The sequence below is a fragment of the Cheilinus undulatus genome, linkage group 11, assembly GCF_018320785.1.
Source record: "Cheilinus undulatus linkage group 11, ASM1832078v1, whole genome shotgun sequence".
Classification (NCBI taxonomy): domain Eukaryota; kingdom Metazoa; phylum Chordata; class Actinopteri; order Labriformes; family Labridae; genus Cheilinus; species Cheilinus undulatus.
In genome coordinates, this window is record NC_054875.1 from 33,291,914 (window position 1) to 33,317,909 (window position 25,996).

Consider the following 25,996-nt stretch of genomic DNA (forward strand, 5'->3'; position numbering starts at 1 on the left):
AAAAATTAAGGACAAATTCAACAGAAAACATTTGCTTTCATGAATGAATAAGTGTAAAAGTTAAATAAAAGCAAAACAAGATGAGTTATAAAATACTGTACTTGTGTTCGCAGGGTTTACTGATTGAGTTCGTTTAGCAACAGATATTTTCATATTTTGACTGATAACTCTCTCTTTTTTACACCTCACATTCAGTATCTGATTAAAGGCTAAAACTGAAACTAGGTTTAAATCTTGCCTCTCATTTGAATCTAAAAATAAACTGGTTGCTGCCACTTTTATGTCTGCGCTGGACTATGGGGATGTTTTGTACTTGCAGGCCTCATCTCAGGACTTGCCCGCTCTGGACAAATCATTGATCACTAACTTTAATGTCCTCACCCATCACTGGTTTTTGTATGAACATGTGGGATGGCCTTCTTTGTCTATTCCTGGTCTTCTTCCTTCATATCTTATGAACTACATCAGTCAGAGCAAAGGAACTTTTAATATTTGGTCTCAGGATCTGCTCTTACTGTCTGTCCTGAAGGTCAAAACTGACCAGGGAAAAAAAGGCATTTAAATTTGCTGCTCTCTTCACTTGAACTGAAAAACAAAAAGTCTTGGAACTTCATGAACTGATTGTTGAATGCTTTCAAGAGGAAGATGCCTCTGCCTCCAAATAAATGGTAAATACTTGATTTTTAAATTTGTTACCTTGTGTCTCATTTTACAACATATTGCTGTGTATGACCGCTCTTTGTCTGAAACTACGATAACTGGTGAAGGTAAAATAATGTATTACTTCATTATTTAAAGAACAGAACCATTGACTGGTTCGTTCAAAAGCGCCGAAAGCAAGCAAATAACTGGCATGAAGAGAAAGCATGGAAGAACTGCTGAAGAAAAAGAAGAGGGTTATTTCCAGATGCCACTCTTTCTATACCTCACCTCACCTCTGTGTGTTCATAGTGGAAACTCCCCGGTATTCCCCCACTGGATGCTGCCCAATTTGTGGTTTTGCCCATGAGAAAGAGGTAAGGCGGGTATCAAAAGGGCTTGGAGGTATTTACATAACCTCGTTCTACCACATTTACCTAAAACAGCCAGCATGGCTCAAGCACCACACCTGTCTCTGGACACGAGATGTGTTTATATATTCAGATGATTTAATCCAAAAGTGGATTAAAAGAGTAAAAGAGAAGGTGGATGGGATAGAAAAGAGAGAAAGAAAAAAAGAGAGAGGTGCATGAATGTAAAAAAAAAAAAAAAAAAAGTCAGATTGTAGAGCAAAACATCTGATGAAAAAAAACAGTGATCACTTAGGCAGTGACTGCTCTGGCACATCTCTGTGTGCCTAAACGCTTCCCCGTGTCAGCACGTTGGCTGCTTGTCAAAGAACAGACAAAGAGAGAGACAGAGGGATCAACCAAGAGAGGAGAATCAAGAATATCCGTATGGAAATGGAAAAAGCTATCAGGAAAAGCCGGAGCCCTGATGGAGCCGACCATTTATCCGTATGCTACACCAGACAGAAAATGAGTGGTAGAGGTGTATGACAACAGACTACATAAACACAAACAGCAAGCACAAACATGGTTACGAAAATCCTACTTTAAGAGAGGAAATGCTGGATCTTCACATGCATCACAAATCATTACCAGTGAAATATTACAGATGAAGAGAGAGAGTGTGACGGACGTAGTGTGTGCTTTTAAACTAGACTGGCATCAGAAATCCTGGCCTAGGAATTTGACAGCACATGCACAGTAAATGTTGGCGCAGTGTTGAGGCAGAGGAATAATAAATACTGCTTATAATGCATGTTCTGCTTTATATAAAGTTCTTCTATTATTAAAATGAAGAGATGTAGAAGGGTTTTTATATGTCTTACAATCAACTTATATCTATCTTACATCAATTTATATTTTAAATATTTTGATTAAATAAGTCCTGCTCCATTTATTCATCCTCTTCATGAAATAAATTATATTTATTTCATGGAAAATATCTTAGTAATTCACACTGATCAAAGACCAACTTCATATATTGTCCAATTTATAACGAGGTGTTTTTGTTTGCTATGAGCTATGTATCATTTTAATCAACATTTCATATTTTCTGTTTCATTTCTATTTAAGTGTGACTCATTCACTAGAGAGAGTTTACACAGAAACAGAAGCAGACGTGGTTTAAATGATTTGATATCTGGCTTCCCTGGAAATATATCACACTGTCTGTGAGACTGTGTGGGGGAAAACACAGAGAAAATATAGGTAATATCATTTAAACCAAAATAATAAAACACTTTTTCCATGTAATTTTACCATGAGTCATATTTCAATATCAGAATATAAAGGGGGAGTATTTGTGAGCATTATAAAAATGAATAACTACAGTGGGAAGTGTCATGATCAAACTTGTAATGTTGTTTGGGGTTTATTGTAGGTGTATTCTTCCACTCTCTCCGCCCTATCGGACCGGCATTCCATGTCCTTATAAATAATTCATTTTTTAATCTGATTTCCCAGAGCGATTCTCAGTGTGTTAGTCACATATTCAATAACGCTGCGCGGTGAATAATCTGGCTCTGTGTTCCAGTGATTTTCCCCCCGTGTTCTGCGTGAGGGGGGGTCTGTCGGAGTCTGAAAGTGACTACAGAGGAGGAGGAGAAGAGAGGAGTCAGGTGCATCATCAGTCAACATCCCCACAGGTTGACAATGAACAGATGCATGCGTTTTCTACTACACAGCCATGTTTAGGATTACTCGTCTCCGTCATCTGGAGGCTGAACGTCAGCGCTGTCTGCGCGGCGCTCTCGCACAGCCGCACATCTGGAGGGCTGGGAATGACTTGGTCTGTGATTAAACAATTTCTCAGTTGACAACGAGACATAGAGATTTATTCAAGTTTATGTGTGAGCTGGGAAATTATTATGCATTTCATAAATGTAGTTTTTATTCAAGCATATTGTTACAGAAGTCTTGCATGACTAGATTTTCTTTTCTCAATAGAATACACAAAATTGATGAAAAAACTAATTTACAGATAATCACCTGATAACACATGAAATGCATTGCATTTATTCAAATAATTTTAGATGCTCTATCTTTCAGGTGCTTATTACAAAAATTACAAATGTCAGACATGAAGCATTAGAGTTGGATTTAATTTAAGGAGGATTTTTCATTCATAATATATGGAAAGGAAAAAAGGATTTAGACTCAGCAAATGATAATGGGAGCAACTGATCTCTGTGGACAAAGCAGTTTCCAAGCATGCAGAATGTTAAATTTTCCTTCCTCTACTCAGTATTTATCACACTTATATACTAACTTTTGTCTAGACACATTTTTTAAGACAGAAGAAGCTTATTTGTCTTGTTTTGAGCTGCTTTTTTTGTTTTGCTCATAAATGCAGCAACTTAACATGATGAACTTTAACATATGAATGTAAAAAGCTGTTCATTTTACAGTGACACCTAAATCAAAATACTGGGGCAGAAATATAGGGCAAATCTTCATGGGGAAATCACAGTAATAAACTGTGGATGTTTTTTTCCTTACAAAAAACCACAAACTTGAGAGTATGACACAACTATTCCAAGTGGTGAAGGAGTGGAAATGCTGCTCTGGACCATGCTACTGCCCACCGCCCGGAGCACAGTGGGGGGGTTTTTTGTTGTTGTTGTTGTTGTTTTTTCCCCCTCAGCCACACAGTCTGGCCACAAAGACACAGACAAACATGCAGCTTCAGTTCTCCAAGACCTCACAACACAGCAGACGCCATATTCAATACGTCCCTCTCTCTTTAAAAAATATGCATCTACTTTACAACCATACTAATATGATATTTTTGCAGCCACAGGCAAGTGAATCCACAACAAAGGGTCAGTATGGGATTGTGCTGTGTAAATGTAAGTCAAAGGAATAATGGAAAATTCCACAACAAGAGACAGCGTTCAAGCTGTGAACTTCCTATGAGGTGCTTTTATGAGGACAAAGTCACTGTATGTTTCTGCCAAAGGCTGCATGTTTGCAGGACTGATCTATATAATGAAAGCAACACCACAAACATAGGAGTTGAAAGGTAAGCAACCACTGCTTTCAGAGAGTTGAAACTGAGAAAAAAAATCTTTTGGATTAGCTCCATGTATGCATGTGTTTGTGTTCAGGAAATGAAAGCATTCAAAAAGACAGAATTAGTGCAACCTGCTTCTTCCAAATATCCCCACAAATATTTTAAAAAATCTCTCCAACATCCAATTAGTGTGTCCACTCAGCAAATGTGTTCATGTTTTGTGACATTAAGTAACTAAATACAAAATGATGGACTAAGCTCTGGAAAACCTTTATCTATTAACTCTATTATCACGCAATACTTTGTAACTAAGAAACTTAACCTCTGACTGCGCTGTGACAAAAACAACACAGAGGAGTTAATGATAAATTGGTCTTGTGGCAGGATGTGGTTTGAAGAGAACTGACTTTTGGCTTTAGACTTGATCACTCTGTTGACAGCAAGTGCATGACACTTGTACATGTGCATGTACATACACACACACACAGGGTTTAGAAGGAGTGTGAAACCTCAACAGTTGGCTGGACAAACCTTGAGCACCCCCTAGTGTTGTTTCTTATAATCCGCAGGCCCTTCATGTATAGCAAAGAAAAACTGTACTTTTTTAAAATGATAAATAAACATGATCATATATGTAAAGGATGCATGTCAAAGTGAATTGAAATAAGTTATTTATATATAATAGCATGACTGCTCACTACTTTCTCCAACTTTGTCATAAGAGTGAACTAAACAACTTTATCTTTTCTCACTGGAGTTTCAATAACTTAACTATTTCTGATTTTTGATCCTAGGAAACACAAGAGATCTCTGGATTTTCACGCAACTTTCCACAGGCCATTACTTTTTTCCATAGTTCAGTCCTTAGAGATCAGATTTAGACGCTTTATGCAAATCAAACATATCTGCTTATTTGTGGGCAATAACATTCATATAAAGTATTGTACAGCCCCGTAGAGAGGACTGACCTGTATTTGTTCTCTCAAGCAAAGATCCCATTTAGATTTTGGAGGGTTTGAGTATGAAGCAAAGCTTTGCGTGCCACCCAAAGCAAACCCTTGGCTAAACCTTAATGTGTGTTTCCATCCAGGCTCCATGTAAATGTTTGTGATTAAAAAGGGAGATATGAGAGCCGAGGTGTTTCTGCAATCTTGCACATCCTAATTTGGTACTGGGGGAGTTAACGCACCTGCCAGGTTCCTGCTGACGAGGGTGATTTTTTTCGACTGTTGTTGTTTATGCCGTCAGTTTAAGGAGAGACGAAGATGGTGAGGAAAGGGAGAGAGGTCAGAGAGAAATCAGACACACACAAAATACACCTCTGCACATGCACAGATCCCAGGCTGCTGCCAATAACAGGCCATCTGAAAATGTGAAAATGTTGACGGCTTCATGATTGATGGTAGTTATTTGTGGCTTTCTAACCCTCCTCTTTCGCCCACACAGCCCCCCCTCTTCCTTCTCTTTCTTCATCTTTCTCCTCATCTCTTTTTTCTGTTGCTCCCCTTCTCCCCCACTTTCAGACAATGTGAACATGATTAATAATGTGTAATGTTGTGTAAGCAGCCTGCTGTCTGTCACTGCTTTGTGTCTGACATTTTCAAAACCTAACTTGGAGGGTGACAAACTCAGAACCATGTAATGTAGAAAAGAATCGTTTAAAACATGAGATTCAAACGATTGTGTCACCATTCCTGGCGAGGATAACACTGCAAATACTGTGTGCACTGTTTGTGAAAAGATACATCTATATTTAGATGTTTGTATGGGGACAGATGTATAAATAAAGATGTGAATACGGGGACAAATGAATAAGTGGCAGTGTAGTTCTGGGTGTCTGCTATTACTGCCACACTGCCAGCTCGCCATCCATCACTTGCTAACACTGCAGCTGAGTTTGTGTGTGTCTGGAGAAGGCAGAGGAGGAGGATAAGGAGAGAGGAGGAGGAGAGGACATTGGAGGCCACAGTGCAAGTTCCTCATCCATCATTCTGTAAGACTGAACTTCAGAAAGCAAAGGAAAGGCAGAGAGGAAAGGCAGGGAAGAGATGTTTTCTCAGAATGATTCTTTGCTTCCTCGAGTAATCAATGAGGCAAAACGGTGCCTGCGTTGTTTCTACAGCGCAGCCAGGAATTCCTCTGTTTCTTTGACTCACCCTCTTTGGCCAGTCATCACTGGCTTCTCTGCTTGACCCTCTTACTTTTCCTTCAGCTGGTCTACAGACAGACGGGGGGAGGGACAGAGAGAGGGAGAAAGAGAGAGAGGGAGGGAGGGGGAAGACAAGGCAGGACAGGGCCTTTAGTCTAGAGATCATTACCTTTACATTATTAATGTATGGCCAAACCACAAAGGACATTCACAGACAATGAGGGAGAGAGTGACTGCTTCTCTATTCTCTATATTGAAACATAAAGGGAAGATAGATTTTGAACTACACTTTGTGTACGTAGACTGACCACACAAGACCACTCAAGAACAAAACAGTCACTGCAGACTTCTGTATATCTGCTACGATAATAATAATAACATGCCCTGACACATTTCCAAAAAAACACACTGAATTAAGTCAAAATGGGGATGCTACCATAGAATTTAAAGAATGCTGGACAAAGCCTGAGCGGCGTGAGCCACTTGATTACTTCAGGGAACATGAGATTTATTTGAAAAGCTGTCTCAAACTAACTTTCATCGGCACAGAAACAAAGAGGCAAAGCTGGGGTGGGCCATAAGCCTCCTGATTAAGAGTTACACGATGCTGGCTTATAGTCATATCAACCATGCTCCGAATTACCCATAACTCATATCCTTTTAAAGTCTGTACATATACAGACATGAACTAAGACCGTTTTAAAACAGGCTGTAAACATGTTTATTTGGCCAACCTGATCTTTTTTTGTTTTGTTTTGTTTTTTACTGGATTTTAGCCTGGTTTCATTTTTTAACCACAGATGTTACTGCTTGGTTGTTCCTGGCTATTATCTCAACTGTGCATTTGTCTTGTACTTTTAAAGCTGAAAAAGTTAACAGATTAAGCATGTTATACATCATCATGCTGTAAATGAGTAAGATTTCCAACGTGCATTTCTGCAGTAACACTGTGATGAAGCTCCACCATCCTCATCCCTTGAGATAATCATACTGATACTGCTATGGTGTTTAAATGCCCCCCTCCGTCAATCACACTGCATTTTGGCTTTGTACGGCACAGTAGGAGCTCCACATATTCAGACATGCACACACGTAGCACTGCACCCACTGGATCCCACTGGATCAGAGTCATAATGACTTCACAGCTCCGAAAGACAGAGGGGAGAAAATGTGAAAGCACGTTTGGAAAACATCAGAAGCACATTTAATTTTATCAGTAACTTTTATATTGGTGCATATCCACTTACCTGTCATTTGCAAATACACTCACTGACCACTTCATTAGACACATCTATGCAATTTTATGTACACCATTAACAACATTTTGATTTCCCAAAGGTTTCCCAAGCATTTTGTTCATGATAGGGATTTTTTGGACAATGAAAGTACACTATATTGCCAAAAGTATTCACCCACCCATCCATTCGACTGAAATCAGGTGTTCCAATCACTTCCATGGCCACAGGGGTATAAAGTCAAGCACCTTGGCATGCAGACTGTTTCTACAAACATTTGTGAAAGAATGGGTCCCTCTCAGGAGCTCAGTGAATTCCAGCGTGGTACTTTGATAGGATGCCACCTGTGCAACAAGTCCAGTCGTGATATTTCCTGGCTCCTAAATATTCCACAGTCAACTGTCAGTGTTATTATAACAAAGTGGAAGCAATTGGGAATGACAGCAACTCAGCCACGAAGTGGTAGGCCACGTAAAATGACGGAGCGGGGTCAGCAGGTGCTGAGGTGCATAGTGCGCAGAGGTCGCCAACCTTCTGCAGAGTCAATCACTACAGACCTCTAAACTTCATGTGGCCTTCAGATTAGCTCAAGAACAGTGCATAGAGAGCTTCATAGAATGGGTTTCCATGGCCGAGCAGCTGCATCCAAGCCATACATCATGAAGTGCAATGCAAAGCGTCAGATGCAGTCTGTAAAGCACACTGCCACTGGAATCTAGAGCAGTGGAGACGTGCTCTCTAGAGTGACGAATTGCGCTTCTCCATCTGGCCATCTGATGGACAAGTTTGGGTTTGGCAGTTGCCAGGAGAACAGTACTTGTCTGACTGCATTGTGCCAAGTGTAAATTTTCTTTTTTCTTTTTTTTTTTGGGGGGGGGGGGGGGGGGTTATGGTGTGGGGCTGTTTTTCAGGAGCTGGGCTTGGCCCTTAGTTCCAGTGAAAGGAACTCTGAATCCTTCAGCATACCAAGAGATTTTGGACAATTCCATGCTCACATCTTTGTGGGAACAGTTTGGGGATGGCCTCTTCCTGTTCTAACATGACTGTGCACCAGTGCACAAAGCAAGATCCATAAAGTCATGGATGAGAGAGTTTGGTGCGGATGAACTTGACTGGCCTGCACAGAGTCCTGACCTCAACCCGATAGAACACCTTTGGGATGAATTAGAGTGGAGACTGAGAGCCAGGCCTTCTCGTCCAACATCAGTGTGTGACCTCACAAATGCGCTTCTGGAAGAATGGTCAAAAATTCCCTTAAGAGTTGAAGCTGTTACAGCTGCAAAGGGTGGACTGACGTCATATTTTTAAAAATAAATTAGCTTGAACTAAGCAACACTTTCACAGTTTGATTTGTTGCAAAGTGGGGTTTACACCCATGCAAGATTATGCAAGATGCAAGATTTAAAATATGTTCATTCCTTAAATAAAGCTGTTAATTTTTCCTTATATCTTCAGTATATCACATCAAACAGGCTGCACTACAAACTGGACTTACTTCTGCAGAGGTATAATATTATTCTGTACAGGCTCTGCATAACATCAGCAAAACTACAACTCAGTTTGTGTAATAAATGTTACATGTTAATGTGACAAATGTTATAAATGGTTATATAAGTAATTCAAACTAAAGCATCAATTTATGAATGTAAAAAAGATAGGAGGTTAGATTCAACATTTACCATTGGCATTTAAAAAAATCACATGTGTGTTTGTATTTGTGATGCATGTAGCAGGATTGGCCAACACTCCAGTGAAGCTGGGAGCCGAATTAAGGAGTCTGCTGTGTGTTTCATTAAATGCTCAATATATCTTGTGTTTTCTGGATCATTTAAGCCCCATTACAGAACAGTGGCATTGCTTTAATTTCTAAAGTGCCTTTCAAAAGGCATCACCTCAGGCGCTCATTCCTGCTCTCTCTCTCTCTCTACCACATGCACATATACAGTACATACACATACATTTGCATTTACAGTGTGATGTTAGTCACAGGTTTGTTTGCATGCAGATGCAAAAGAGCAGAAATGCAGGTGACAAAACACCTGCATTGAACACATGTACAGTGGAAAAGGTATTCTGAAAGCCATTATGTCATCTATACTACCAATGCCTCTCTATACTTTAGCATGTAAGTATTTTTTCCACATGCTTTGTACACCATGTCTGCTTTGGTTCCTCTGTCTCTAACAGATGACAGCAGCCTTGCAGCAGCTCAGGCTGTCTTGGCTACCAGACCTATTTGACTTGCCAGTTTGGCCGGAGAATGAGCCCCGGGACTAACCAGAGCCAAGGTCAGCTCCTTGGAGTGTGTGAGTGTGTATACAGGGATGCACTCTTCCATTAAGCTAAAGGTGTTAGTGCTGATGAAGACATGCATACTATGTTCAAGTATATTCATGACTCTAAATGTTATGGGGGGGGGGGTCCAGTAGTGCATTTGCAGATTTAACTTGAGTGCTTGCATGTGAAGGTATGTGAGAAGCATGTGCTGAGCCAGCTGCACACTGAAAGGTGCTGGATGTAAGGGGAGTGTTGTTCAGGGCAATTGATACATTGCAAATAGAGTGGGCTTCCTGTCCGGGTTTTGTGGCTAAGGTGCTAAACGTTTCAGGAAACTAGATACACTTGCACATCCTCTAAAGAGATAAAGGCACGGGGAGGTAAAGACGTGAGGTGAACATGAGGGACGGGGAGCAAAAAGAGAGAACTGCATTTCAACTTTGTTGAATGGCACTTCTGCACCTCCTTATAATCTGGGATTACTCAAACAGTTGGTACTCAGCTGCATTAATGGCTGTTTGAAACCAAAGATGTGTTCACTTCTCAGAGAATGCCTTTGTCGTTTGTTCTTCTTCTCCTCTCTAATGAGATGGAATGTGGCTAAATTAGCAGCTGAGAGGCAAAGCTTCATTTACAAGGCAATCAAATGATCCTTTACAAAACACACTCAATATGCATTAGATGTCGGCTTTGTGAATATAGGATGGCCTCCTTATGCACTCAAATGGGGAGGGGGGTTGTGTTTGGATGTTGCGCCGTGGTGAAAATGCCAAACTGAAATCATCCATCACAGTGCAATAAAAAGGCCTGCAGCGCTCTGAGTGGGTGAGAGGAGTGAGATGTTTGTATTGGCCCACTGGGTTTCCCTCTGTGAAGAAGGGAATGTGTAAATGAACGTGTAAATGTTAAAAAATGTTCTTTTTATTAGACGAATTGCATCATTAAATCACATTATAAAAACAAAAAATGCACCATTAATTTCCTCCCCAAACAGCCGTAAGTACATGTCTCCCTGTCCCTGTGCCCATCTCTGTGTACACCCATGGGGCCGCAATTCCAGAGCTATTTCACTCTATTATACAGATCAGTCAGGTTGGGAAGATCCATGGACACATGTTTGAAGCTAGACTGCAAAAAACCCACCAGCTTCTTAATTTGGAGAACACTTGTTTCTCTGCCTATAACCAAACAGAGGCCGCTACCATCAGGTATTGTCTCCTTTCTACTTTTCGCCCTTCCTCCATCAGGACACCAAAGGTAAAATGAATAATAGATGAAGGAGGTGATGAGATCAATCAGAGGCTATCAGTCTGGGAGATAGGAGTGGACAGAGTAGGACGTAGATCTGCAAGGGCCTAGAGCAGCAGACCTGCTGTCAGAGAGTGCAGCCAGAGGAGATAAGCACTCTGTAGACCAGGGACAACTTGGACAGAGATGCCTTCTTTAAAAAAAAAGTACTGGGAAGATTTAAGAGGATAGGAGACTGCTAGAGGCCCCAAAACACATGGAGAAATTTCTCATCATAAACCTGCATCCACACGCATCCCTGCATGCATTGACCCCCTGCACCTCTGCATCGCAGTCTCTCACATCTGTGACAATGCCACCACAGCATGACAAATGCAAACAAAAGGTTCACCTATTCATCACTGTAGCCAAGAGGGCGGGGCTAATTATACAGCTGTGAAAATTATGACTTTCTGTTGTTTTGTTTGTCCTCTAAGAGATTACAATGCTGAGGATGGAGGTGTAGAGGGGGGAAAATAGCCTTACAGCGTCTCTGTGAGAGGGCACACAAAGGCATGACACACAAACAAATACACAGATACACACATACACAAATACAGCTTGTGTCCCTGCCGCCTGTACCTCGTCTATGCTTGCAGGCATGATTAATCCAGTGTAGAGAGGGAAGATTTTGACCCTAAACAGAAAAGTCCTGTTGAGGCTGCAGGAGGCACTGATTTATTTGGGCACCACTCCGTCCACATTAATTATCCCAATGCAGGTGCAGGCCCAAAAATTCCTCTTTCCCCAGCTGTAGTCCTGTGCTAACACACACAAAGTAACAAATAAATAAATAAAGCAAGCCCATGCAGCCTGCCCCCATTACCTTGCTAGGATGCTTATAGCGTCTGGGTGGCAAAGAGAACACTGGCCGTCACAGTGGTGAAGGATTGCACAGCCGGATTTAGCACAAACGTACATAAGAAACCAGCAGCAAACACAAATATAAGCACGCAAACAGTTTGTCCTGAAGCAGCCGCTCTTGCATGGAAGGGTCTCTGCTTTTGACTAGTCTCTTCTATGCTCTTGCTGGTCAGTTTTTATCTACTGTAGGTGCTTTGAGTTAATAGAAGAAAACTAAAGCTTAAACAAATCCCTGCTTTTAAACATTGCATGAAGTAGTATATGTCTAAAACTAAAAACATGACTTAAAAGTAATATGCATGATAAATCGGTGCTGGACAAAGTTTGAATATGATGTTATATTGTTGTCCTGACCATGTAATACTAAAATTGAATTGCTGGTGCCAAATATGGCAGGGATGCACAAAAACAATAGGTTTTGGTGCAGATACCAAGCCTGAGAGCACATTCTTTTTCAATATTGCAGATTCTGCAATTTGCATAATTTTAAAGCATGATTTTTGCCTCTGGTTATGTGAGAATGTAGTCAAAGTTGGAGCGGTGTCTGCAGTTTGGTGATGTAAAATAAATGACGATGACAAAAGTTGCAGAGAATGACAACTAATATAAATAAATATACTGATATATAAATTATAATAGTAATATCTCCATCACTCTCTGCTTTCACATCTGGAGGCTTAGCGAGCCAGCAGGAGTAGGGAGCCCACTTTTCATAGTTGTGTGTTTGTGTGCTACTTCCTCTTCTTTGTTGGTGGTTTAATAGCGGTTAGCAAACACTTCGCAGCATTGCTGCCACCAAGTCTGACAAGCAAACACTCTTTTATTTATTTATTTTTTTTTTTTTTATTGATGGTTCTGACGTATTTGTCATGTGACAATGTGCATGATTGCACCGCCCTCCCCTCACCCCCGCTGGTCTGCTTACACGAGTAACACCTCCTTGTACCTGATTACAGTTGGTTATACATTCTATCTGATACAGAAGAAGGTGGTATAAACATAGTTGGTTTGACAATCCACCATGAAGAACAAAGAACACACAACCACTTGGGGTGACATTTGTTTGTGCATGTTTTGTTCTGTTGTTTTTAAGATGATAACAATGACATTGATCCTGCTTTCACATCTACTGTGCACTGCAAATATGATGGCGTCTGAAAAGACAAAAGATGTTAAGAATTGACTCTACACTTCCACTTGTTGAAAAGCACAAAGTGCTCAAGCAAGGTGGCGTTCACATCTCCTGTGTGCTGTGTCCAAGCACACATGAATCATACCTATGGCCACATCTAGAAGTGGACTCAGGAGCAGTTCTCGAGTACAGTATTCCTGAACTGGAATTTAGGGTCTAGTGTACTTAGAACCAGGTCTGGGTCCCTGTGGAAAACCACCTATCATTGAATAGAGAAGAAAGAGAAGACAGCAGGGTAAAAGTAACTTCAACTAAGAGAAGGAATTCATCCCTCCTATCATATTTCTTTTGTTTTGGGTTGTTGTGAGGTAACTGTCCTCAGATGACACTGGCCTAGGAGTTACACCTGTGTCCATACCACATGTGTGGAACACGCTGCAGCTCCACCACTGTGCAATCCCCAAACAGAGCCTGTGGTGTGATGTGTCACTAAGAGCTCCAGTCATTATGGCCTACATTAGCACCCTGCCTCACCCTGATTAGTCCCCTGCTGAGCTGAAATCCACAATGCTAGTGTGTTCCTGCACGTCTGTGTGTGTGCGATGCAAGGCAAAGGAGGCACAGGGAGTAAAAGAGAGAGGGGGTAGACATTTCTCCTCCTTACCATGAACACTGTCTCTTCATCCAAGTGACAGTTTCCTCATTTCTCTAATACAAATGGCTGCTGGTGTTGGTCGGCATGCATCAGGAGCTTAGTAGAGGGCCCCATCACTGCTGCTCTGTCTCTCTCATTTATTACCCAGTTTGTTTGCACTCTTATCTGCGGCCTTGCCCTACCGGCCCATCCATCAAACACACACAGACACTCTCAGCTTGACATATACACACATCTGCCCGCTGACTGTCAGCACCTTGCCTTCCTGGACATCACCACTCAGGTACAGCTTCATGTTTGCATGAGCACTCCCTCACTTATCTCCCTCATACACAGCCCTACAGCACACTTACATGTGTAATTCAAATGCTGAATTCTTTAAAAGTTCTTTTTTTTCAGTAACTCCACTCTGTCATTGTCTCTTTCTAAGGCATTACGTCATCTTTGACTCTCATTTTATTTTTCTTTCAATCAGTCAAAAATCCCCAAGAGGACGCCTGTGTAAGAGCGTGAATTGATCAAACCCTCACTCATCAATAGAAATCAATGTGCATAATCTTACAGATTAATAAATCAATACTGGTCACATCTCATACTATTCCTCAGGGGTCTGTGAACACAACCTACCTGCAGACACAAAAACAAAATGACTTGAAAACAAGCAGAACAAAAAGGCAACATATGACGTGCAAAGTTTGGCCATCTAAGCAGAAGTTTCAATGGGACAGATCACATTCAATGAAGATCCTGAGAGCAACAATTCCCTGCTTCTAAGCAGAAGTCACACATACAGGGTTATACTTGAAACTACTGGGGCAGCAGTGGTTTAGTACGTTGAGACTTGACTCTACTAGAGCCCATGCGTGTTTTCTCTGAGCCTGGCCCAACCTTCCCCAGCCAAGCCCACTAGCTGTTTTAAAACCCAACATTTTTCATAAGTTGGCAGTCCTAATTCAAGTTTTAAAGCCGAAAAACCTGGAATACAAGTCACCCCACTAAGTATGCTGGTTTCTGAAATCTCCAAAGGGGAAAAGGGTTTAAACTGTCCCCCTACATGACGATTCCCATTTTGTTCAGCAGAGCCCACAGATGCTTCTGAGCAGCTATGTCCCCCGTACTAACTAAACAATAAGGTTTCCTTACATCGCCTGCACAAACTAACTTACATACTTTCCTTGTGAAAGCTTTGCCTATCAATTACAAGAGAGAGAGAAATATATATTTTATCTCACTGTATTTCAACAAGTTTCAAAGATTTTATAAGAGCTGAAGAATTTAACCCCACACAGCTCCACTATGACCTCATTCTAATAGACCCCAGCCCTGTCCACAATCCTGACCAGTTTCTAGCAAAGCCAGGCTTTAACCACTGTGAGATAATAAAGCTTCTTCCCTTGATTGAGCCACAAACAGCAGCTCACAGGATAACAAACACCTTTCATCCTCTGTACGTGAAGAAGAGTGCCAAATATGCGGACAAGTATGTGCCGGGGTTAATCTCACGGCTGATTTAACCTCTCTTATTATAAAACTAGAACACCATACTATAATCTGCTGAATTAATTTACCTTTAATTCTATCTAATGTCATCAAGAAGTGAAATCATGGGGGCGCGTAGGTTCAAATCCGGCCTGTGGTCCTTTGCGACATGTCTCTCCCCACTCTCTCGTTCCTGTTTCTGAGTCACCCACTGCCATACTAAATGTTAGCGCGATAAACAGGCAATCACACCACTGTATGAACAGTGTTCCATTTTCAGAGCAGGGAAGAAGAACCAAGGGACCCACTGCAGCAGCAAAGAAAGGTGGCTGCGAGACAGTTTTTCTCTGAATGTGAGAGCCGCGCTGTCGTACATGACAAGAAGTGACACAGTTTATCAAAAGTTTAATAACTTTTGAACCATACATCGCTGCCTCCCACTTGTTTTTCCTCTTAAAGCTAGCCATTGTGTTTTCCTATTGACGCTATTGCTGCCTTTGAATCCTGTCCGGCAGCATTATCAGCTAGCCTGGAACTCGTGTGACTTTTTGGGGCTTTAATGATTAAATCCACACCAGTAAACCCAATATTGAATTTCTTTTAATCAATTTTAATCGACTTACAATCATTTATGACCACTAGCTCGAATGCTAACGCCATATTGTTACTCTCTGTGAGTGTCGGTCAGCCTATAGCAGGCTGTTCTGTAACCACATGATGCTGGCCAAAATAGCAGAAAGGAGAGATAGAGTTTAATGCACTTGATGATTTATACAACCGTATACATTAAGTACATATATGTATACAACAATTGTTAATATGTGAGTTGTAAGGTTTATATTGTATTTAGAAAAGTGCACTAAAGTTTGTATTAAAGAAAGAGAGCTAGAGAGAGCCTGTGATGCAACCCCCTGTATTATTGTTGTTTTAATTTTTAGCAGTAAAACTCAATAATCAGCAGAAAAACAACTTTAGGGTCGCAGAGATGCTACATTATGATTCTATTAGTTGAGCCATGTTCAACCTTCTGAACAGTCAGTTCAGAAAGTTCAGACTGGTATCAGATCAGTACTCGGTATCGGCCGAAACCACACACCTTGCTATCAGAATGGTATCAGGAAGGAAAACTGGTATCAGAACATTCCTATCACTGGTGGAGTTATTTAGTGTTTTGGAGAAGGATGACACAACAGTGTTGATAAAACTCGCCCTGCAAAGATCCCGAAGAGAGGAAAAAAGTCCTCCAGTTTTAACACAAAGGGTAGTCATCATCCTAACGACGGACTGTTAACGCAAAGCGTAAGTAGCCGCTAGCATTAACAACTAGCATTAGGACCGAGCCAAAGGCTAATACCAGGCAGAGTGCTGATTCAGCAGGCTTTTGAAAACTGCAAAAAGTTTGCCAGAGACACCGCAAAGGCAAATCTATTAAGACAAACCCGGTCTCACAGACTCCTTATCCACCGCAGACAAAACCCTGCCTGCTGTTTGATGTGGTTTCATTCACAGTCCGATCGACAACATTAGGAACAGAAGTTTAACCACAGACAACACTATTATTTGGTTTAACTGTATCATGAACTTTTCTTTTTTACTGTTCTCTGATATGACTCAGTCAGGGCATATTTGGATTTTTATGTAAAACATCGGCTCTCTTTCAGTTCTGACTTGTGCAGTAAAAAAAAAACCAACTGTCTCCCAAACCTCTCCATTTAATAAGCATGACAGCCTGTTGTAACTGATGTGTTTTATCTGTAGAATAATTTGCAGCAGGCTAAGTTCCTTAATTTCTAACTGTGGAATCAATTCTTCTAATTCTGTTTTTAATATTAAATATGTCTGGTTTGACATATGTCAGCTGAATTTTTGTTTAGTTAATTGAAATGGCAGATTTGAGCGCTTGTCAGGATATTTACATTTATTTCATGTGAAAAGGGACAAATCAGACTCTTAAAAAACAAAGTATGTCAGTGTTTGTGTATGTTGTTATTTTTTGGTACTCAAATGTACTAGTTTAAGTAAAACATGAAAAAAAAACAATATTAAAGTCTGAATTGTTCTTTGTTTATCGATGTAAACATGAGTGAAGTTAGTTAGAATTAGTTAAAAATATCTTTATTCACTAATTTTAACCTCTCTTACCCCCAGATGTGCATAAATACATAAATTAAACTTCTTTTTTAAAATCAACCATTGAAAAAGAACATTGGTTCTTATCAGTTATCAGCCACCAGGAGTAGGAAATTATCAGTTATTGGTTAAAAAAAGAATTATTATGCATCACTAAAAAAGTTAAAATCATCAGATCAGTTAATTCAACCCTAGTGTTTATTTTGCTAAAACTTTTAGTTTGGAAAGGGTGAGTAAAAATTGAGTAGTGTTACTTTGATCTAAAAAAAAATCAGGATTCTTAGGATCCAGGCACAGGACTGTATTGAGCCTGGATTAACTAAAGAACTAAAGACATAACTAAAGTGTTTAGATCCATTCAGTGCTGCACATGTACCCAAAAGCAAGAAAAAAATGGAATGGATTTTTTACACTGTCTCAAGGTCGCATCATTGATGAAACCCATCACCTTCCTGTAAAATGCTACTTCTCTTAAGCAACAATTTTCAATTCAGGGATGAGTTAGCCATAGATAATCAATACTGTTAATTGTGTTTACTGGACTCACTTATAAAAGGCATGTCAGCTCAGAAATAATGGATAAATAATGTTTACCAAAACTCTGTAGTGTAAATGACCCATTAGTTTAAAAAAATCTTGTTCATACAAATGAAACACCAGGGCATATGATATTGGTATTTTCACAGACACAACAAACCACTGAGTGCCCACACACACAAAAACACACACAGAGCATGTTTGGGGGCCAGCTGCCAACAAATGAAGGATCTCCCTCCCAATTCACTTGTTATTGTGCTGTCTGGCTGACAAGTATACCTATAGAGTGAGTATTTATTTCCAGAATGTTTTGTTCCGTTTTCCTGCAATGATGAATGTTTCTTTTATAAATCCATCGCTAGGCCTTTTAAACCATAAACAATATTTCTCCAGCCCAGATTCCTTGTGCAGCAGTCTTGGGGAACCTTGAGATTTCCAGGCTCTGATTTAATGGCTCGTAATTCTTGAAAGGCAATTTTTCACCCTCCGACGCTCAAATGCACTATCCTTCCGGCAGCCCACCGCGCTCGGCCTCTGCTCCCCTCTGGATCTCCAGGCCAGTCCAAACGCCAGTTAAAACTACTCGGCTGGAAACGGCACCATACCCCTCTGTCACTGGCATTGGATTATCAGCTATGGAGCGACAGGACAGAGCACCCCGCTACTGCTTTTGCTTTTAAGATTTGTGAGTAACGTCATTCAGGACCAGGTTTGCTCTCAGGTTTGTTCCACGTTTACAACAGTGCTGCACATTTGCTGTTTTTTTTCGTCTCTGTCATCATGAAGAAACATAACATTAAGCTGTACTGTTCCTGCATTTGGATTATTTATTACTAACTCAGTCTTGTTATGACCAAGATATCTCCTGAAAAATATTTTTTTCCCACAAATTTAGCTACTGCAGCCTTAAATTTCTCATTTGTTACTAAGCAGAGCACTGTGACAGATGTAATCATTTCCAAAATTCACAGCATGATTTTAATAAGTGATACCTAAAAACATCAGTCATCAGCCAAATAAAGTGGTATAAACAGATATCAGTTGCCGGAATCATCTGTTGTGAATTGCAGAAGAGACTAGTTAGACAAATTCATGGTCAAACGTTAGAGAACATGTTGGCATACAAAAAGTCTTGCACACCAAGTCTGTTACTTTCTGATGCATTTTTTCTGATCTATAATCCAAAGCTAACATGACACACTCAAACCTTGCACAACGCGAAAATTTGTAGAATGTGGCAAATTGTTTTGTACTGGAAAGATTTTTTTCTTTTAAAGTGACAGACTTTCTGTGGCTCTTTGACACCTTGAAAAAACACACTGGGTCCATCCAACCTGATAGAGATCTTCATACAGTATGCGCTTGCATGTCAGCACTGCGTCAAGTTGGAAGGATGAAGAGCATCTTTTAAATTCAATCTCTGTTATTTGGCTGTTAGTACAAACCTTGGCACACTATCGATTATGCTCCACAGTTGATGTCCACATAAGACACAGGCAAATCACAGTGCTGAAGGTGAGCCCACTTGCAAAGTTACTGGCCATTTGAAAAACTGAACTGCAGGCAACCTGTCAGCCTCATCTGAGCTGCAACAACTTAGGTAACAATGTACCAACTGTCTCCAAAAAGTTGCATTGCAAATCTTTGGTATGTACTCTTTGAGGGTTCTCAAGAATCTTGCAACTTCTCTAAATAAATAAATAAATAAATAAAACGCTGATCCTAAGCCTGTATTCAATCCTACCAAAAGCTGTTTTAAACCTTAACCTTGTTTTTGCCACCTACCTGCATGTCATCTATACACAGAGATGAGGCTTTCAAGTTAATGTTAAAATGTCCAATAAGCATACTTCAGTAAGTCAACTGAGCACAAGGAAGAAACAACACCAAGTTAAAAAAGCAATCATTAGGCCCGTATCTCTAATTGTGTTGCTTCCTCTTCTCATGTATAATCCCTGGTTCCTCGCTCAGCCTTCATTAACAATGGATGAATTAATTAGAAACCTTCATAGGATTTCTGCACAGTGAACCCAGGAGATAAAACACATCCTATCCCTCAGACCTGCTCCTTTCCTCTGCTTTCCTTTTTTTCTGCTCACTCCTCCCTCTGCTCTTAATTGTATTGTTTGCTTGTTGTGTCGATAGCAGGATTAATTTCACTATAGATCAGGATTATTGACCTTCTCGTCAATGTTATTTCATTTCTTTAAGGTGCTAATTATAGGGAACAGGGCAAAGCAAATTGCACTGTAACTTGTCTCACTTGCTTTCCAATAAAACAGAAAGAAAACAACATTAATTCCCTTTTAGCTGCCCTGCGTGGTGAAGTAAATTCCAGCACTATCTCACCTTCCATTTATCGCATACAGGAAGGGCACTGTTAGCGACTGCTTGACAAGATTTGTCGACTTTTTATTTAACGGACTGTTGACTGATTCTGACCCATTCCCCTCCACCAAATGCCATTCTTGTCACACTCGCTCTTTTCTTGGTTCTCTCACTTCATTTGAGGGAGAGGGAGGGCACAGTTCATAAACAATTAACCGGCTGGATAAGTGAAACACTCAAGCGCTAACAGACCTGAAAAACATTGTGTTATAAATTCTGCTAATTGAGTGGAGGGAGGCGAGCATCAGGCCACTGCGTTCAAGTTGGCATTACTTTGCAGCAGTTGCTGAAAGATGTGAAGGATGCTAATTTTGCATCAGTTTTTTGTGAAGAGAGATAGAGATCAACTTTTGAAGGTGAAAGTAGCAGACAGCTCTGTTTAAGTAAGAAAATCACAGTAAACAACTTAAAAAAGCTGTATAAGGGCAGTCATTTGCCACCAGTTATGTCTCTTTTGTGATTGCATCTACTTGCCCAACCCCAGAGAGCCCTAAGACCCTCTTATCCCCTTTTTTCTCCCTGTCTCCACCCCTCCCTTCTCCCACAGTCCTCTAATGAACTGAAAGGTCATAGCACTAATAAAACTATTAGCAGAAATGAATCTCTCAGATGTGTTAATGCACTTTTAATTCCTGTTAGCAAATTTCATCCCCCAGCAGTTTGCTGGCCGCTAATGAGAAATAAAACGCCCCGCTCTGGGGAAGGGGGATGGGGGGGAATGGGTCGATGCTCCGGCTACTCCTCAGCAGACTCTATGCACACGCACACAAGGCATATACACTAGCGTCGTACCTTACACACACCCTGGATGTGCTGGATGTTATTCACGGACCGAGGCCTGTTTTCAGCCCTGTGATTCTGCAGGGTTAATTAAAGAGCACATCTCCATCTGTTCTCATTCAGCCTCAGCTCAGTGTCTTCCAATCAAGCACACAAGACACCCACACACACCAGATCACACTCTACTCGGAGGGACAAGAAAACCTGACAGTGAGGTGTTCACAGGGACACATAAACATGACTTAAGGACATGATCTGGCCTCTCACCCAGCTTGTCTCGTGACCTGACTAATGAGGTACAGACGGGGCGTGACCCTGACGTCTAGCAGCCACCAGAGAATATCAAGCCATTGTAGGCAAGACGTGCGCGGTGTTTGTGGAAGTGTCTGTCAGCTTGCTGTCACATGTGATCTTCAAGGGAAGCCAAGGTTCACAAAGTGTTCTAGGCCAACTTTTTCCATTTACAAGGTGTGCTTGCTAGTGGAAATAGAATCCAAGCACCTTGTAAAATTAATAATTAATTCTGACAAATCCTTAATGTATTAATGCCCTTTGAACTGCAAGCAGTAGATTACAAAGAGCAGAAGTTAAAGTGCAGTAGTCTGATGCCATGAGCATGTTAAAAATAGGTAAAAGTTTTCAACTCATCCACAAAAAGGTGATGTATGAATCATAAATGCTTATTACTTCATGATAAAATAAACTACAATTACACTTCTAGGGCCAAGGCACCTAAGGGTGCAAGGACCTTATTGAAATTGCTTTAATTATTTTCCTTTGAATTTTTATGCCTCCATACCAGAGACAGATTTTTGGCAAACTCTGCAGATACGTGCACCTTGAATCAAGGATTTACTAATTAGACTTTGGAGGTCATAGGTCAGAGTTTAAGGTCATCGTGCCTTATTGTCTTGCCATTCTCGTGCACAGCATACCTTCACAGTGGTTTGAGAATTTTTGCACAAATGTCCACTCTGACTCAAGGAAGAACTGAATAGAATTCTGAGGTCATAGGTCATTGGTCAAGGTCATCAGGACTCATGCTCATCCCATGCTTGAGAATGCAATACCTTAATGTTTCAAGGGCTTAACTTTAAACTTAGCACAAATTTCCATAATGACTAAAGGATGAATTTATTACATTTTGAAGGTCAAAAGCTCAAGGTCAAGGGGCTTAGCAGAAGACCCTGCATCACATTGGACAAAGTCCTTTTCACTAACTATGTGTTTGAATTGAAAAAGTGCTGCCTTGGTGGCTTCCTCGCCGAAGAAAATGTATGTATCAGATTGTGATTTACTTTTTCCTTTTTTCTTGACATGGAGTTCACTGTCGTCAGTAGTGCTTGGGATGGCACTGTTGCAGGATGCTCGGTGGGTTGAACAGTAGTAACTAAACTTTCTGCTGTCTTTTGAATATCTTCTTGTGTAATGTTGGATGATGGGGGACCCCAGGAAGACTAGCTGCTACCCTGGTAGCAACTATCCTTTTAAACAACTATTAAAAATGTTTATCCCTTGCTTATGAGTGGTATCTCTTTGAGGGATTTTCCTCAAACTTCTACAACTGTCTACAGGGTCAAGATCATTTCTTCAAATCACTTTACCACAGAAAAAAAAACAAACAGGCCTTTTCGTGCCCCACCACTGTCCAGCAAGTGTTTACCTCGCATATTACCACCAGGTAGTTCTAGTTTTATCAAGAACTAATAAACCATATCAGGCATAGCATAAAGATTTTTTAAATTCTTGCAGACATTTTGAAACTAGCCATTTATGAAAAAAGGATTCATTATAATCTGTGTTTAAAGGGAAATTTTAAACTTTGAAAGGCTGGCCACACACTACACAGTTTTTAAATCTTAAAAGGTTTTTAAAATGTGGGAAACCAAGGACATAAGGAAAGTTTCAAATGATCTTTGATTTAATAATCCTTCAGAAGCACACACCACAACTCAGTTAGATTGACACCTGCAGTCTGCAGTAAAGATCTTACAAGGATGGTTACATACACACATACACACACATATACACATCTCACAGAAACTTGAATGACCAAATGAGATTTCAGAGAAAAAACAGAAAAAGTTGGACTTAACATTGTTTAGTGTGTGACCAGTTTAAAGGGATTAAGTTATAATTAATAAAGGATTAAGAATAATCAAAAATTACAAATTAGACACCTCTAAATCTCTTGACATATATATTTTATAAATACAGGAAAGAAATTTAAGAAAGGAGAAAACAGTATCTTTTTTGATATATTTACCTTTTCTCTCAACAAGTTGGCCACAGAATAGTGATCATTTTATTTATGGACCATCTTGGAGAATTAAAAGAGCAACTCTTCCTTCCTTCATGACCAATTCATGTAACAGTTACTGCTCCACAATAAACAGTTAAAATAAAAAAAGACTCATCACTGCGGTGAATTTGAGACATGATGAAACATGCTGACTTAAACTGACATCATAGGTAAAAAGATTTGAATTAAGTTGTAAAATTGTACCACTGATTGTAGTTATTTATAACTTACAATTTATACAGCTGCTTTAACACAATGCTGGTATTAGTTTAGTAAAAGACACTCACTGAAAAATCCCATTTCCTTTCATCCTAGGCTAAAAAAAATAAAAGGCAAAGGAAAGCAAAGAAGAGCCCAGAGGGGAGGGCCAGAGACATTCTATTACCAAACTAAGCCTTTTAATCAATAAAGAGATAAAAGATATTTTAATCAAAGACATATTTCCTTGTTTGTCTAATGCCTCTGCCGCCACCATGCACATAATCTTTAAACGCTGAAAAGGATGCATAATGCTCTCCCAGAGAGCCACTCATCCATATAAACACAAAAGCGGAGCAGTCAGCAGAAACACACACCAGCCTGGCCCAGCGCACAGACACTCCATAGACGCCAAATTACATTAGGATGGGCATATTAAGGGGAAATTGCATCCTGTAAACTAGAATATTATTTTTGCACACAAACACGTCTCTTGCACACACGCACACAAACCATTTTTCAACATCATATTCCCTGGCCCCTGTGCTCACTATTCAGTAACGGATCCATACAAGCATTGTTTTTGTGCATGGACACACACAAACACAAACCATAAACACGAAGCACGGTGCTATTAGTGTGTGTGGGCTGTTTGTCGGACATGCAGGCATCCGCTAGCCATGGCTAAAGCGTTCCAATGAGATTAGAGAGGTAACCGGAGCCCTTCCAGGCCCTCTGAACTGAGCTCATGTCGAACTAACAAGTCCAGAGGTGGTGGGCTGGCTGGATCAGATTCCAGGAGCTAATGGGTCAAATACCTACTGACACTTAATTGAGTGATAGAGTGTGCACATTTAGGTGTGTGGGTGGGCGAACGAGTGTGTTTCTAAGCTAGTGTTTGAATAATCTACCTTTACATTCCTGTAATTACAGAGTTTCCTAGTTTTAAACAGTCAAAACCCTAATGTGTATGAATTTAGGTGATTGTGCTTGTGTGTGGTCCAGGCTCCACTCATGGTGCATCAGCTTGCACGTCTGCTGAGCATCGGGGAGCAAACAGCAGCTCCAGTAATGGTGATTCATGCTTTCCGTCAGGCCCCCTGACAGGCCGGGTTCGATCCCCTGCTCAGCGCGCTGTAGCGGCAGTAACAGCAGCCGAGGCGAGCGGACGACCACAGACATCATCATAACTGCTGAGGGAGTGTAGGGCTGCTGACATATTGATCGACCCTCAGTTAGGAGATTTGATAGATTGACCTCCCACTCTTGACTTTAAACAGTGAAAGGAGGAGGGCAAGTCGGGAAGTCGAGAAAACAATCAAGGCAACAGAGTAAAGGATAGAAGACTGCTATAACCAAGGTAGTTATCCATCTACCTGTCTAATAAAGATTAAAAATTATGAGTGAGCTTACTGAGAGGAAAGTGTGGCCCTTGCTTATATGCTCTATATCCCTCAAAACTTGGAATTTTGAACTACTGCAACACAAGTCAGTTCTCAAGACCAGAATTAGAGATACTCATATAAAGCCAAGCAAAAAGCAACAAGCCAACAGAAGATAAAATATCCATGGGGCAGCCTTTCTTCCTTTCTGCCTCTATACTAGCAGTCCTCCAGCCCAGCAACTCATCAGGCCATCAGGCTAAGCCTAACCCCTTGCCTCCTTTGGGGCTCAGGGGCCAGGAAGGAGCAGAGAGGGTACAAGCTTACACTAACGATGGAGGAAACTGTGTCCAGTCGGCTGGAGCCGGAGATGGAGCAGAAGACCCTGCACCATTGTTCTGCCAACACGCTGACAGCCTGTGATTTAGGACCGGGGCTGCCCAGGAGCGCTAAGGGAGGGACAGGAGCGAGGGAGGTCAGAGAGAGGCTCCACAGGCACCCTTCAACAATCCTACCCGAATCCCTCCATCCATGAGATGGCAGAATGAATCATGGCTGACCCAGTGCGAGGCCTAAGCCTGGCCTCCCTCTACAACCCCCTATCCCCTCCATCAACCCCCTCCTCTCCCAGGACAAACATGACAAATCTGGTGTTTATTTACTTAAAAAGACCTGGAGAGAGAGCAAAGGGGGGCAGATAAAAAACAGTGTAAAATCAATACAGAGTTGGTAGTTCTTGCCCTACTGCTGCTCCTTCCTATCTGTGCAGCTGAAGAAACCTGAGCTGAGGTCTAATAAGGACCCCAGGTGGAAAAGGGACGCAGGTGGCTACAGAAAGCTCCACAGAACTTGAAGGAAATGCGGGGAAAAAGGCTATCAGAGTAGAAGATTAGGTACAACATGCACTTATAGCATTATTTACTATGCAGCTTATAAACAATGTTGACCATTTATAATGACCACTAAAACTTTGGGTTAATTACACCAGATGAAGGAGTTGCTCCCATACCATTCTTTCCTTTCCACTTTCCTCATTTTCAGAGTTTCCCTCTGATACAGCAGGAAATTACTGATTGAAAACCATAATTTGTGACTTTTTACAAACTTTGGCAGAGATGGCACTCTCTGCTGGCACTACAATG

At 40.8% G+C, this 25,996-nt stretch overlaps 1 long non-coding RNA gene across 3 annotated transcripts in view; it reads right to left on the bottom strand.

Annotated features, from left to right (window-relative positions):
* LOC121517898 overlaps window positions 1-25,996 on the bottom strand; it is a 65,114-nt gene that overhangs the window by 23,514 nt on the left and 15,604 nt on the right. The window contains exon 3 of one of the 3 annotated variants that reach the window (XR_005992593.1): window positions 6,216-6,276. The exons of the other annotated variants lie outside the window; for them this stretch is intronic. This is a non-coding gene — a long non-coding RNA (uncharacterized LOC121517898). The remainder of the gene's footprint in view (window positions 1-6,215; window positions 6,277-25,996) is intronic. 3 annotated transcript variants of the gene reach the window in all.